At 37.8% G+C, this 15,121-nt stretch overlaps 1 protein-coding gene across 2 annotated transcripts in view; it reads left to right on the top strand.

The window, feature by feature from the left end:
• Window positions 1-15,121, top strand: part of PTPRD (protein tyrosine phosphatase receptor type D) — a gene marked incomplete at both ends in the record, with an annotated part of 312,639 nt that overhangs the window by 137,169 nt on the left and 160,349 nt on the right. The gene's annotated exons all lie outside the window — the stretch shown is intronic.

Raw genomic sequence — 15,121 nt, 5'->3', positions numbered from 1 at the left:
GCATGAACAGAAAAGTCTATGAAATAAAGTTCACTAATGACAAATAAACATAGCTTGTACAACTTTAGTCATAAACACCAAATGGGTTTATGGCTTAAGGTAAAGATTGATAAATGGAATATGCTAAATAAAATCCTGAATAGGAACACTTGCCCAATATCTGTAGGCTATCTGTGAAACAGAAAAGTTAAAGCTTCGTACTTTTATGCATTAGCCTGTGGAAACAATTTCACTTCTGAAATGCTTCAAGAACATTTGAGTATAATGGGCTTTGTACTGCCTGCCTTGGCTGTACCCTGTAGAGAGCACTCAGCCCATTCAGCTTGAACTCCATTTTATCTAGCTCTTATCCATTAATTCTATCCTGACCTTGGGCATAAAATATATGCACTTTTTATGCTCCATGCTTTTTGTAGAGAAAGAGGAATAGCATTACCCATCGATCACCATTATGAATGATATAGCTTAAAACAAACACAGGTCAGAGACAGATATGTTAAGAGCAGTTTTGTATTGATTCCATCACAGCACTGAGTTAAAAGGGAAAAAAAAACCACATCAGCATATAAATGATGAAAAGAGATTTGGAAAACAACAACAGCTACAAAGTAAACTTAAGAGCTTTGCTTTAGGGTTATTATTGGCAAAAAAAAAAAGAATTTTGTTGCTATTATTAGTACATTCTAGCTCCCCTAATATATTTATTGTCATAACTTAGACTCTGCAGTGTACTACAGCAATGTGTGTTTTACTGCTGCATTTTTTCCTGTTGAAAGCTTTTTTGTTAAAAGAATCTTACACTGATTAGATCCTTTAATCTATATTTAGTTCTAGTGCTGAAATATTTATATCATACTTCTAGCTATAGGCACTTTTTATTTGTTTGTGACTCCAATCCACTTGCAGAATACTGCCTTTCACTACAACAAAATTGTATGTCTTGTTAAGATCCATGACACTGGTACTAATGGTCGAAGTTTTAACAAACCTACTTGAATTACAGTATGCATCTCTATCGTAATGTACATGGAGAAAAATATATCTTCCTTTGCCAATGGATTTCCATTGAGAAAAAATGAGTTAAATAATATTATTGATGGGGGAGAATTGTTTTACTCTGTGAGGCTTCTTTTTGGAAACAAGAAAACTTAGGAACCTAGAGCCTTAAGTGGAAAGATACTATGAAACAGGTTATTAGAAAAAAAGGCTAAAAAATTAGTTTGACAAATCTGTGATCATACCTTCATGTTCTGTTTACTTACTAAAGTAAAAACATGAAACAGTCAAGTCAGGGACAGATATTCATCACAGCCTTCCTTTGCAGGAGGTAAAAGTAGTGTTTTCAGTTTTCAAAGCAGTTTTCTCATGTAAAACTCTGAGTGTTCAGAATTAACTGAGTGGTTGTTTGGGAATGCCATCCTCAATTCATAGATTTTGCCCCATGATTTTTATGGTAGTTTTTTCCATTTATAAATTAGTGCTTTCTGTTCCTGATTATGAAGGTACAGAGCTAGAGAGGTTCTATTAACACAGTAGCTCCTGTGAGGACTAGGGGATGTGGAAAAGCTTCTTTCTGTTCAGTTGTAGATCAGCTGGTCAGAGGAACTTCTAGTCCTGAATGTTCTTGGTGCTGGAGGCTGTCTTACCTGTACTTCCACTGTCTAGAGAATTTGCATATATGTAATGCAGCAATCATCTGTTGGTGAGACTCTGTCTGGTAGAAATTAACTTAGCTGTTACAGTGCAGATACTGCAACACGCCGTATCGAGACAACGAGGCCCGTGGAAAGAAGTAAGTATGGACCGACTCTTGATAGATGTTTCAGAGATGTTTATTTCTCCAGCCCGAGGGTCCTTGCCCACGCAGGGAACACAAACCAACCATGGGAACGAGGCTGAGCAGGGGCAGGGAAACCCCGTGTCTGTGCCCTCAGGGCCCCTCTGCCAGGGCTACATGGCAGGGGGGCGAGGGCCCCAACACTTAGCTGTGTCTGTTTCAGTGCTGACTTGTATAGTGGTTGTAGGCCTTCTCATTGAGGTTGCCTATTACCAGTTTCCTACCGTAGGAAAAAATACAGTTGGTGAAAAAGTGGAAAAGTTTAAGGTTAAATTTCTTCTTTTATCATACATGACTTATGATCTTGAAGTGTCTTTTGGTAATGCACTATGCTTACTATTTACTTAAAAATCTTTATTTAAAAATGTTTAGAACAATATACCATCATTGATTAACAGCATCTTTGTAGAGTAGAATCAGGAATAATACATGTTCTCACATGGAGAAACAGAAAAGGCAGTATACAGTTGTACAGTGAATCAGTTGCAGATCCAGAGACTCAGTTCTCCTGAGTCCATAGGTTTTAAAGCCATAAGGGACTAGTAAGACTATTTAGTCTGGCCTCCTGTAAAATAGAGGTCATAGGATTTCCCTCAATTAATTCCTATTTCATTATCTTACGCTTTTGAGTAAAGGTATCAGCTGGGTTTCAGATTTCCTGTCTTAAATGCCTGGTGCTGTTCCATGGGACTGTTTGACTTCTTAGCTAAGACTTCATCATGTATTTGCTTTCAGCCAGGATTTATACAGACTTCAGCAGAAACTTGAGTTTTCACCAGTATATGTGTCCACCTCCATTATAGTTACATAGAGACAACATTTGAAGCCAGTACTGGGTCATGAAAGAGCTGCTGAAATCTGTCTGAAGTGGTGGGGTTAGAGAAAAATACAGTACTCTATATTGCTCAGTAACTCCTTCAGTTCTTTTAAATCTTTAGCCACTCCTTTCTAGAGCATGGTTTACCTGTTCATCCACTATCAACTTTTATGTGCCACATGTGCTATCAGTCCTTCTCTCTCCCAGAGATCCCTGTCTGGGAATTCAGCCAGACTTCTGAAAGAGCACAGATCGAGATACAAAGGCACCCCTCACAGGTTTATACACGTTTGTTTCATGTGTAGCTGAATTTGCCACTGTAATTAGCACCTTCACAGTGAAGGGGACCAGTAAAGTATTTTTCTGAGTGATCATGGATGTAATGCATTTTATGTAAAGAAAATAAATATGCATAAGACTCTGTTTTATGTAAAATAAACTTTAAAGTAAATTGTTTCATTTTCCAGTTTTTTATCAGTGACAATTTGGAAAGAAGAGAAAAAAACCAAACCCACTTCTCTCTGCCACTTTAAAAATTGTTTCCTGGTATTCACATCCTAAAAGGATTTGAAATGTACAAGGTGTTCTAATCATAGTCCGGTTTTATTCAGAAGTGTATTGTAAAATATCTGGAATTCTGCCTGTCACATTTTGGATGTGGGTATGGTCATAATAGAAAAACTAAAAAGGAAAAGAAGTGTCCAAAATTGTTAACTTGTCTCTTAAGTTTAAAATTTAAATGCCTCTTTTTATTCTACTTCCAGCTAATGCACAAAGCATTGCACATGTTTGTACTAGTTTGAAAGCAAACCAGTGAGAGACTCAAAATCAGAACTACAATTTAATAGGAAAATTAAGAATAAATGCAGTAGTACAGAAATACTGACAGAGTCAGGATATGACCTGACACCCTGTGGGTCAGGGTGGTGGTAGCAGTCTTATTAAATGGTGGCTGCAGTCCTCCTGAAGTGATGGATGTGGTTCTGTTGAAGCAGTGATCCTGTAGAAGGGCCTGGTCTTCCTCTGAAGGTCCAGTAGTGGTTATGTAGCTCTTCTCCTCTGGGAATCCAGTAGGTAAGGGCTGGCTGTGGTGTTCCAAACCTCAGATTATATCCAGGTAGGAATGCTTGGTTCCTTCCCCCAGTAGAGCATCTCACAATGGGATGATGTAATTCTATGAGTCATGCAGTGAGACTTGATGGCCCATTAACAGAAGATCTACCTGGGAAGGAGTTATCAGGGATGTGTCATGGATGAGAGATAAAGAACACTGCCCCACCTGGTTTTAACAGATGATGATGGAATACACACTTTTGGTTACATCTTACATTGTAACCTAAGACAGTGCCATATAGAAAACTTTAAGCTCATTAAATCTTTAGGGTCTAGAATTCAAAATGGTTTTTTAATTTGTTAGTGAGGCAAAGTTTTGTAGTGTTTGCTATGTGTAACAGGGATGTAGAAACTTACTGTTAACATGAATAATAAAATGTTATTTTAACAAAAGTAAAACAATGACTGTGGAGTCATAGGGGAAAAGTGAATACAGAAACCATTGGAGATGGCAAGCGTTTATATGTGTGTAGTTCTTTGTACTTCCCATATGGAGTCTAAGTTCTGATCTGGGTACCCCCCCTGGCAGGCAGACCTTAAAGGATGGTTGTTCTTTGCATCTAGTTAGCCACATATACGACTGAATGCAAAATCTCAGGTGTTCCCTCACACTCACAAAAGCTTGATCTGCAAATGCAAAGACAACACAGCTATACTTAATCTGTAGTTAGTATGAAGGCATCTAGTCTGTCTAAGAGATATTAATACAAAGTAAATCATCTTGCTTTCTTCATCAACTAATAATATTCTTCATCTTACTAATTAATACCTTTCTTTATGAACTACATTCATGGCTGAGTAAAGTCTCTATTCTATGTTGCTTTGTAGAAATATCATGTTAATTAAGCTAAGCTGATCTATTTATAAATAAATGCAATAAGGAAAAGCTTCCAGGAAATTGCAACTACAAATACTACAGAACTAACTTACATTTAATTAATCTAATTCTTCCTTCGTTTGGTGTACTGAAATCTGTAAAGATTATGTTTTGTATCACAAGTAGACATTTTTGCCTAAGGGAAGAAAAAAAATAATGGGAGGAAATAAGGCAGGTTTGAATATACCCTAGAGCATGGTGTCTTTCCTATTGTGTAATTTCTATTGCTGTCTTGTGAAGGAGAATGCTTTCAATGCTTTTAACAGTGTTCAAAACTCAGACAAAATAAAATCCAGTCATCTCGACTGAACCTTTTCTGAATGTATTCATCACTTTTCACTGATTGCTAGTAAAGTTAAACAGGGATTCAGGTAATATATTACTAAGGTACAATCCCAAAATTCTAATTCAGCCTTAAAAAGAGAAAAAATCTGACAAAAAGTTCTAATTTCATTGACATTGAATTGAAACAAATTCCCCATAAGATGTAGAAAAACGTGGTAACAAAATGGAAGTGGGGAACAGATCAATTTCAAAAGCTGCTTGTTCTAATTACTGTTTATTTGGTGAGAGGGTGTAACTATTGAACTGAATGATCAAAAATTAGTGTGTACTTCATTTTGCAGTCATATTACAGTTTCTAACAGGTGTCCACTTGACAGAAGCTGCAGTCTTGATAGAACTATGTCAAATCCAGTTCTTGTTAGCTGTCTCTCCAAAGACACAGATGATCACGTACATGTGCAGTCTAAACTGCCATCTTGTCCACTGGTTTCTCAGATCATCACTGAAGACCCACTGACAGGGAGATGTAACAAAGCTCTCAGGATAGAGAACACTGATGTGTGAAATGAAAAATTCCTTTTAGGGTATTAGTTTCATACTGGAGTCCTCTTCAATGACCTAAACAGCTTTTCCAGTAACTTTTCAGCCTTTCAGATGCTACGTTGAGGTGAAGTGTATTATCTCTCTGAAAAACTGGGAAATTAGGATGATGAGAGTTTGTCCTTTGTTGAACAAGTCAGTGGCAAGACTGAAAATGTAAGCAAGATTAAACAAGCTGGCTGTTCTGACCATTCCATTTAAGGGATATTAGTGTTGCATAAAGCAGGTTGCTGATAAATACATCACCAAATTATCATTTTTATTTTACAAACGATGAAGGATATTATTAGCTCGTAGGCAAACCTACCCACTCATTCCTTATTACAGGTTTATTCCTTTGTTGCCTTACCTGCACTCAGAAAGGTAGCATTCTCAAAAGATGTGACGAAATGAGTTTTGTGCCATACAAATACCACAGTCTGATTCAAAACATTCCTTCTAACAAAGGGTATTAAATTAAATACAAAATGTACAAAAAGTTAAATACAGTTGTAGTTGCAAAGAAGTGATTAAATATACCTGGAATAAACAGCTGGAACATTTAATTAAATTCAGAGGAATTTAGTCCATGGTAGTTGCCAACTGTTTATTAAGGAAGAGCCTGGTCTAACTAGCAGAAACTTTACTGCTCTTGAGACATCACCAGTAAGGAGAACAGACACTGCTTTGCCGGCTTAGAACCAAAATACTTGAAAGAATGTGGTTTTTAGCTGCAGTCACTCAATGCTATGCATAAAATCAAGAGAATTATTTCATAATTCATTTCATAGAAGTTTCTAGAGCCCCAGGTCTTTGCAAAACGTAATGTGATTTTGTTTGTGTGTGGCTAAAGACATTCTGAGGGGACTTCGTTTTGGTTCCCCTGTGTAAATCATCACCATGGGGCGACAGCAGTCAATTGGCTGTCAGTCGACTGTCACCCACAGGGTTGCTATTATCTGTGTCAGCCACACATCATGGTGTTGCAGTTTAACAGATTTTAAAGTTTGTGGTGCACTTTAGAGGGAAGGATTTAGCAATGCAGTAAGATGCTGAATAGCATAAGCCTTCTGCCAAGCAAGTATTTTCATTTCAGATACAAAGTAAATTTTATTCAATCCTGCCTGATATTTGCAACTGGCAGTTCCAGTAATAGTCCCGTTTAGTCCTGCATATGTTTCTGATTTTACCTGAAAAACTTGAATTTCTTTAAATGAATGACAGATATACTAAGGGCAACAGAATGTTGCATCTTCAGTCTACTGTTGAATAGCAGAAGTGATAGTATTTATTTACTTTTTAAAGGGTACATGTAGGATTGCAAATATAAGAATGAAAGGATTTTTCCTTTGATGAGAGCATAGAACGTATAAAGTTAGGGCTTTGGCATTTTATTGTCAGTCATGGTATTAACCCACTATGTAATTACTGGGGAATCATAAAACTGCATTGTATCAACATTTTATTTTCTGTAAAACAGATAGCATGTACAGATTTACAAAATGTATTTTACATAATTTTTTAATACATAATTACTATCTACTACTGAATTAAAAGCTAGCTAGTAAATTTAAAATCACAGAATCATAAAATGAATCATAGAATCTTAAGGGTTAGAAGGGACCTTAAAAATCATTTAGTCCCAATATACCCTGACATGAACAGGGATCTGATTTACGTCCCAGTAGATCAGCTTGCTCAAGGCCATATCCAGCCTAGCCTTGAACATGCATGAGAGCAGAATCCCCTCTCACCCTGCTGCCCACGCTGCTTTGGATGCAGCCCAGGACACCTTTGGTTTTCTGGGATGCCAGTGTACATTGCCAGCGCATGTTGAATTTTTCATCAACCATCACCCCCAAGTCCTTCTCCACAGGGCAGCCATCCAGCCAGTTCTTTATCCACCAAGTCACCCATCCATCAAACCCATGTCCCTCCCATTTCAAGACAAGGGTGTCATGTGGGACAGTGTCAAACATTTTGCGTAAGTCCAGATAAAAAATATCAGTTGTTCTGCCCTTATCCTTAAATGCTGTTGCCCTGTCATAGGAAGTTAACAAATTTGTCAGGGGTGACTTCCCCTTTGTAAAGCCATGTTGGCTGTTACCAGTCATCTCTTTGATTTCCATGTGCCTTAGCACTGTTTCCAGGAGAATCTGCTCCATAGTCTTTTCTTACACATGTGAGACTGTCTGGTCTGTAGTTCCTTGGCTCCTCCACTTTCTCCTGTTAAAAAGCGGGGGTTATATTTCCCTTTTTCCAGTTTTTGGGAATTTCACCTGACTGCCAGTTTTTTCAAAAATTATGGATAGTGTCTTAGCAACTTCATCTGCTGGCTACCTCAGGATCCACAGATCAATCCCATCAGGTCCCACAGACTTCTGCATGTTCAGGTTCATTAAATGGTCATAAGCCTGATCTTCTCCTACAGTGGACTCAGAATCTTCCCTCTCCTGGTCTCTTTCTCATCTTGGGCAGCATGCCTGGAGCACTTGCCATTGACTACCAAGGCACAGAAGTTGTTGAGAATCTCAGCCTTCTCTTTGTCCCAGGTAGCCAGGTCTCCTGTTCCCTTTCGGAGAGATTCCACACTATCCCTAGTCTTCTTTTGCTTGCAATATATCTATAGAAGTCCTTCCTGTTGTCCTTGATATCCATAGCCAGACTCATTTCTAACTGGGCCTTGGCTTCCCTAACCTAATCCCTAGCTTCCCACACAATTTTCCTGTATTCCTCTGAGGCCACCCCTCTCTGTTTCAACTTTCTAAAAACTTCATTTCTTGCTTTGACTTTGCTCAGCAGCTTCTTATCCATCCATGGAGGCCTCCTGGCATTTTTGTCCAATTTCCTTCTTGTCAGGATGCACCGCTCCTGATCTTGGAGGATGTGATCCTTGAATATCAGCCAGTATTCTTGGCCCCCTCTGCCCTCTAGGGCTCTGTGTCATGGGACTCTACCTGTTAGGTCCTTGAAGAGGCCAAAGTTTGCTCTCCTAAAGTCCAGGGCAGAGAGCTTGCAGTGAGCTTGCTGCACGTCCTCCTCAGTGCCCTGAGGATCTTGAACTCCATAATCTCATGGTCACTGCAGCCAAAGCTGCCTTGGAGCACTGTATTCCACCAGCTCCTTCCTGTTGGTGGATTCACGGTCCAGCATGACACCTTTCCTTGTTGGCTCCCAATCACTTGTGTAAGAAAGCTGTCATTGATGTATTCAAGGAACCTCTGGGATGGCTTTTGCCCTGTCATGTGGTCCCTCCAACAGATATCAGGGTGGTTGAAAATCCCCCATGAAGACCAGGGCTTGAGAGCATGAGGTCACTCCAATCTTCCTGTAAGAGGCTTCCTCCACAGCATCATCCTGATCGGGTGGCTCACTGTAACATCTCCTGTCTGTGCCCTCCCTTTAATTTTGACCCAAAAGCTTTCAGCTGTCTCCTCGTCATTCCCCAGCCAGAGTTTCATACTACACTACTATCACACGCTGCCTTTTCTTGGTTGAACTAGTGGCTAATTGCCTTATTTGTGGAGCACGTTGGCTGCTCCAGTTAGCTCTGGCTGTTCTTCCGGGTGTGTGCCGGGTGTGTTGTCTCATTAGCCTGCAGAACTACAAAGCATTTCTGGGGGAAAATGTCTTGCCTTGAAGGAAGCCCTTTCCTTTTATTTGTTCCTTTCCTTTTCCTTTTGTTGTTTTTGGTTTCTGTTTTGCTTTCTTTTTTCACTACTTCCCAAACCCGTGTGTCAACGGACTCCCTCCCTCCCTCCTCTCCATGTGCACTGGAGCATGAATTTTTGACCTCACCTCAGCAGGCTGTGGTTCCCCACCACTGGGATTGGAACCCACTGTCCAACTCTGTCTCAGCCTCCCTGGTATCTCTCAGTCTTTCGACTGTCTCCTGCAGCATCATCACCTGTTCTTGGAGATAGTCCACCAGGGCACACCTCTTACAGTTCAGTGAGCTACTCCTTAGACTTCCTCATACTCCTTGACCTCTCCACTTCCTCATTCAGTTCTGCCACCAAGCTGAGCAGATCATCCACTTCTTCACAATGCAAACAGGTATCATCTCCACTGCTGTCTGGCATTTGTGACAAGCTCAGGCGCTCCGTGCAGCTGAAGACCTGGACAGCTGTGTGTTGATGTGTGAGGTTTGGGTCACTGTGTTCCTTCTGACAGTGGCTTTTGGCTGAGTGGAAACCACAGTTAGTCCTCTTTTAGTTTGGTGGATGATGTCTCATTCCCTAAGTTCTGTGCCATACTTTTGTGAACTGCCTTGCAAACTGCCAGGCTACACCTTTCTGCCATGCCACACCCTGTGTTCCTGCTCTCTTCACCACACTCCTGATCACTTGAACTTCTTGGAGTTGTTTGAATCTCCTGTGGATGCTCCTGACAAAACCCCATCCATTCCTGATTGGCTTGCAAGAGCCCCCAGGTCCTCCAGGGACTTTTTGATGTTGGTTAGGTGTCCCTGAGCTCAGGAATTCCTCTGTACAGCACAATTCAACAGTCACCCCCAGACTTAACCTCAGTCACCACTGCTGCTGCTTCTGTTGCCTCACTGACATAAATCTTATAAAGATCTGGATGGTCCTAGGGTCTCCACTGGTTACCTGAATAAAACTATAAATTACTGCTTTATGGCTAATGAAAACTGCTGAGAAGTGAGAATGGTGCTGTGACCTTATATCTGCTTTCCACATAGGTCCTTGATAATGGCATGGAACAGCAGAAAATAAGTCAGTATATTATGCTGTTTCTTTGTGGAGTGTTGTAGAGACCATTATTGAGATTAACATTAATCACTGTCTACAAATGTTGTATGTATACCTATAGTTTTACATTTGAAATATACGATTAGCAAAAAACCCAGTCTATTTAGACAATTCTATCAGGGAATTTTCTGCTTAGAGATCTCCATGTTAGGATGTGATTTTTCTGTGATACCGTGGCAAAACTTTCAAAACACACTAGTTGTGGTTTTGAAAACTGTCCTGCTCTGCTTTGTTGCCTCAGGTGTTACCACATTTCTCAACAGATCATTCAGTTTTAAGTTCAACTCCTATAACAGGTCTCTGAGTGGTATTTAGTGATGGTGTTACATGCAGTCCTCTTCAGCTATAGTGTACATTTTTTTCCTCAAGATAAAACAAGGAAAGTATTGTCTTAGTGTCCATCAGAAGAGGAGAGAACTATTTGGTTGCGTTGTATAACTCAACACATCACCAGCTAGATCTGTGTTGTTGAACAAAGAATAATAACTACTGAAATACTAAATACTAAAATACTAAAATCAGTATTATTATGGATACACTTTTTTTATTACCAATAATTTTTATTTTCTATTTTAACAGTCATCCAAACTCCATGTTGCTTTGACCCTACCAGTCTTCAGGTCTACTGTGTTGTCAGTTCTTTAGCTGTAACTGCATTGCTTAGTACTGACGATTTTCTGAAACTCTTAGTTCCCTAATATTTTCAGTAACACATAGGGTAGGGGTGGAAAAAATACAAAATGCAGCTTAGCAAGCTCATGGATCAGACTGAATTGTATGTAAACTTGTAACAAAAAGAATTAGAAGTAGATGCAAAGTTTTCCCAAATAGATTACTGTCTGTTTTAACTCTGCTGAATTTTATGCCAAACATACGAACTTTGAAAGGCCAATTCATGGGTCAAAAATAGTTTTTCGTTTAACTAGCTAAAGCAGAAAATATAACACACACCAGGAATGAACACAGTAATGATATTCATGTGAGATGTTAGCTTTTCAAGGAAGGAAGAAGGATGAAACTTTTATAAGAATTTAACTTACTCTTCAAGAATTAAATGGGATGGTGATAACAGGCAGGCCTGTATTACAGATGAATTGTTTCTATAATTTGACTTAAAAATAGCAAATTTTATTTTGTTTTCATTATTTTTGGATAATTTTTGTTTATCAAAACTCATTATTAATGACATTTCAGTGTTAATTTTGTGGTTCATACTTCCATTATAATACGTACCTTCTATTTTAGGATTAAATATAAATCTAAATCTTTGATTAAGCGTCCCCTTCATAACGTTATTCTAAAAAGACATATCAGTGTTTAATTATTCTAAAGCAAATTAAATAGAAGCAAAAGAGTCAACAGATTGCTTAACAGAGTTATTAGACTATGAAAATGCAGCAACATTCCTTGTCTAACCTTTTCTTTTACAATTCCCCTGCCTTAAGAGCTGTGAAGTTGCAACAGAGCACATCAGCCAAAACAGAACTGAGTTTGTTACTAGTTAAAGATGCTTATACACTCAGTGTTCATTAATTTATAACAATCATTATAGAAAACACAGGGGATATGCATCATTAAGATTCTGGATGGGGAAGTATGAAGGAGTACAGAATATATATGGGGTCATAGGCCAACGATAGTAATAATGTGACAAGAAAAAAAAACAGAAGTTAAAATGGATCATTGGGAAGAACCCTAGATTAAGCAGATTATTGACCTAGCTGGTGTTTCCCATTGCCAGTTGTTTTTTCATTATGTATGATAATGAACATTTTCAAATCTGTACAGGAAAGAGTATTTTCTTTCCAAGTAAAAGTCACCTACATTTGATTATGTCTACAGAGCATCAGAAGTGTAATTTAATTGAAATGCAATCTTCTGATCTCCAAGGACACTTCTCAAAACAAGTAGACAAGATATTATTGTGATATAATTTTCCTTTTAATAAAAATATTCTGCATCTCACCCTGTTGCAAAGCAATGCTTCTTGGCTGAATGGTATTAACGGCAATTTTTCTGTTAGTTTCTCTAAGACAAGACATGAAGCTCAATTAGACTATTGAAAGCAAATGTTGATGATTTTAATTTTCTTGTTTTGAAGGCCATTGTTCAATAGATAATTGTATTTTATTTAATTATTCATAGTGAAAACAAATGAAAGAATGACAGATACATTTGGGGTTTTTTTACAACCTGATGTTTGATCACTGATGTCCTTATTTTCCTGATTTTTTTTCTTGTATTTCTGTAATCCCAGTCTTGAATTACTGTAGCAGTCTTAATTCCTATGTCTACATTTGGCAAGTTCACAATAACTTGCAGTTACAGTGTTCATCTCTTGGCCTGCTCTGATTGACAGCCCAGAAATAGCCATTTAAATTGTGTCAGATTCTCATCTCTCTGTTCGAAAGGTAAACAGTTTTTCTAGCAGTCTGCATAAAGTCTTGAATTTTAACAATTCAACTGGTTTGGCTGTTGTACCAGTCTTTTGTCTCTGCAAAAGTACATCATTTCATCTTTGCACACTAATGGCTTACTGAAAACAGTTGCAGCTGTCAATTTACTTTGGGGCATGTGATAGCTCAAAGTAATTTATTTACCAAAATAAACCTATTCTCACTGGCCATACTCTTACAATATATTAAGTCATTATTTTGCATTTGCTCCACTGCAGAATGAATGAAAATGTTCCGTTGTCATGAACAGCACTCAGGTTTTTTAAAAAGAACTGAACAGTAGATTCAAAATCTCTGTAGAGAATAATACTGTCTCATCAGCTTTCATATATTTATCTAATCTTTCAATCAATAAATACTGTATTTGTATTACAATAGCTTTCTATGTGTCCAATCAAAATTGAAGCACCATTGTGCTGGATGCTCTACAAGTCTGTATGGTGATACTGTTCTTGCCACAAAACCTTAACAATGGAATAGATAGAAGCTGCTGGAGAAGATGCAGCTATTAATCTAGATATGAAACACTTGCTGCATATAAACATCCAGTTTCATGGCCCAGAAAGCATTATATGACATCAGAATTGAAATCAACTTGTCCTGACCACTGAGTTGCTCACATTGTTATGTGCTATTACAAGTACACGTTAACACAATGCAAAAGCAATTGTCTAAATGAAAGTAAATCCCCAGACTAAAAAAATAAATTCATGAGACCCTTTCAAAGGTTGATTTAAAAGATTTGGGGGTGAGGAGGGGAAAGTTGGTGTCAGCTACAGATATATTAGGGATGTGCATATTTTGATTCAAAATCACAGAATATCCTGAAACATCAAAATGCAAATGTAGGGCCTGTTTATGCAGATAAATCACATTCATCAATGATAATTCCTGAATCTAGCCAGGCCTCTGCAGTTTGGTGAAGTATTTACCATTTATTGCCCATATTTGAATCTTTTTTATATATAGTACAACTAAGTAAATACTGATTATGTTGCACCTTTTCTTAATATGTGTATATATATACACACACTTCCCTGAATTAAATTAGACTTGGTAAGAAGACCATATTTCCTCACTTAAGGTACTTTTTGATGTTGCTTATGCCTGGCTGAAAGACTCCATCATCCCACACCTGCCCTACTTTTGTGCTCATCATGCTTCACCCGAACTGCTATTTATTATGACTATTTTCTAAGAGAGCTCTAACATTAATCTTCCAAGCTTGCACAATGAATTACTTCACTCAGGTGTTTCCTAAATTTTGTTCCTATTTTCTGAACTCTGTTTACCTTTTCAGCATCTTGCAATAAAAAAGAGATTTGATTTGGTATTCCCCGAGCAATACAGAAAGCAAATACACTCTGTGACCTGATGATTTTCTGCTTAGGTGAAACACCCACTAGTCCTTTTCTTTTGTTAAGAAAGTCCACTGTAAACCTTTATTTGACTTTCTTACCATTATTGTAACATGGATGATAATCCATGTGAAGATTTTGGTGTATTTTTTGTAATATAGCTTCTCATAGGAAAAATGGAAAAACAAATCTGTCCGGACAGATTTTTTTCAGGTCACCCATGGTTATGGAGGAGCCCTGCAGTACTCCTTCTGCATATTTCCCTAACAGCTGCCATTTTATTTTCTCCTTTTCAGAAGCTAGAGACAGAAAATCTCTTTCACCTACTCAACAAAAAATGCAGACAAGTAATTTAAAATCTCATATATAAAAATCAACTTGTGAAACCTTTTATGCAAATATGCAACAAAGTATGTGGTCACCTTGTAGAGAGGTGAACAGCGTTTTAAGTATTTTCACTGTGAATACCAAAATACTTTATTTTCATTGTTACTGACAAAACATTCTAATTTTATAGTAGATGCTAAATTTTATAGCAAACTCTACTTTTAAAGTAGATTCTTTACATTAACATCCCTTCTCTCTGTATTGTGTCTATCAGTGTAGCCACTGATTCAGGATTGAATTTTAATGTCTCACAACCTCTTAAAACAGCTGATTGTAAAACACGATACACAGTTAGCTTTCAACTAACTTCAACTAACTTTCAGCATATTCAAACTTAAAAATCATGATCACTATTGTGAGTAGTGATATCAGCTTGAAACATAGTAAGGATAAAATCAGAATGTGCTTAAATTTAATCATACAGGGGGATGTAATGATTCTGATTTAATTCACAAAGTCTGCTAAAGAATCTACAGAGGATGAATAATACTGATAATTAAAGATGAATAGAATTTCTCACTAAAGATATAATCAGTGAGGTTAAATGTGCTGAGCTAGACACTGCACAGACATTGCAATAAATTTCTTCAGTTTTGAAATACTGTGTTATAAAATTGGAAGCATATTGCCAATTAATTTT

The sequence above is a fragment of the Coloeus monedula genome (genome assembly GCF_965178545.1).
Source record: "Coloeus monedula genome assembly, chromosome: Z".
In the NCBI taxonomy this organism is placed as follows: Eukaryota; Metazoa; Chordata; class Aves; order Passeriformes; family Corvidae; genus Coloeus; species Coloeus monedula.
Note: the sequence above shows the minus strand (reverse complement) of the source record. Positions and strands in the feature narration are given on the sequence as shown.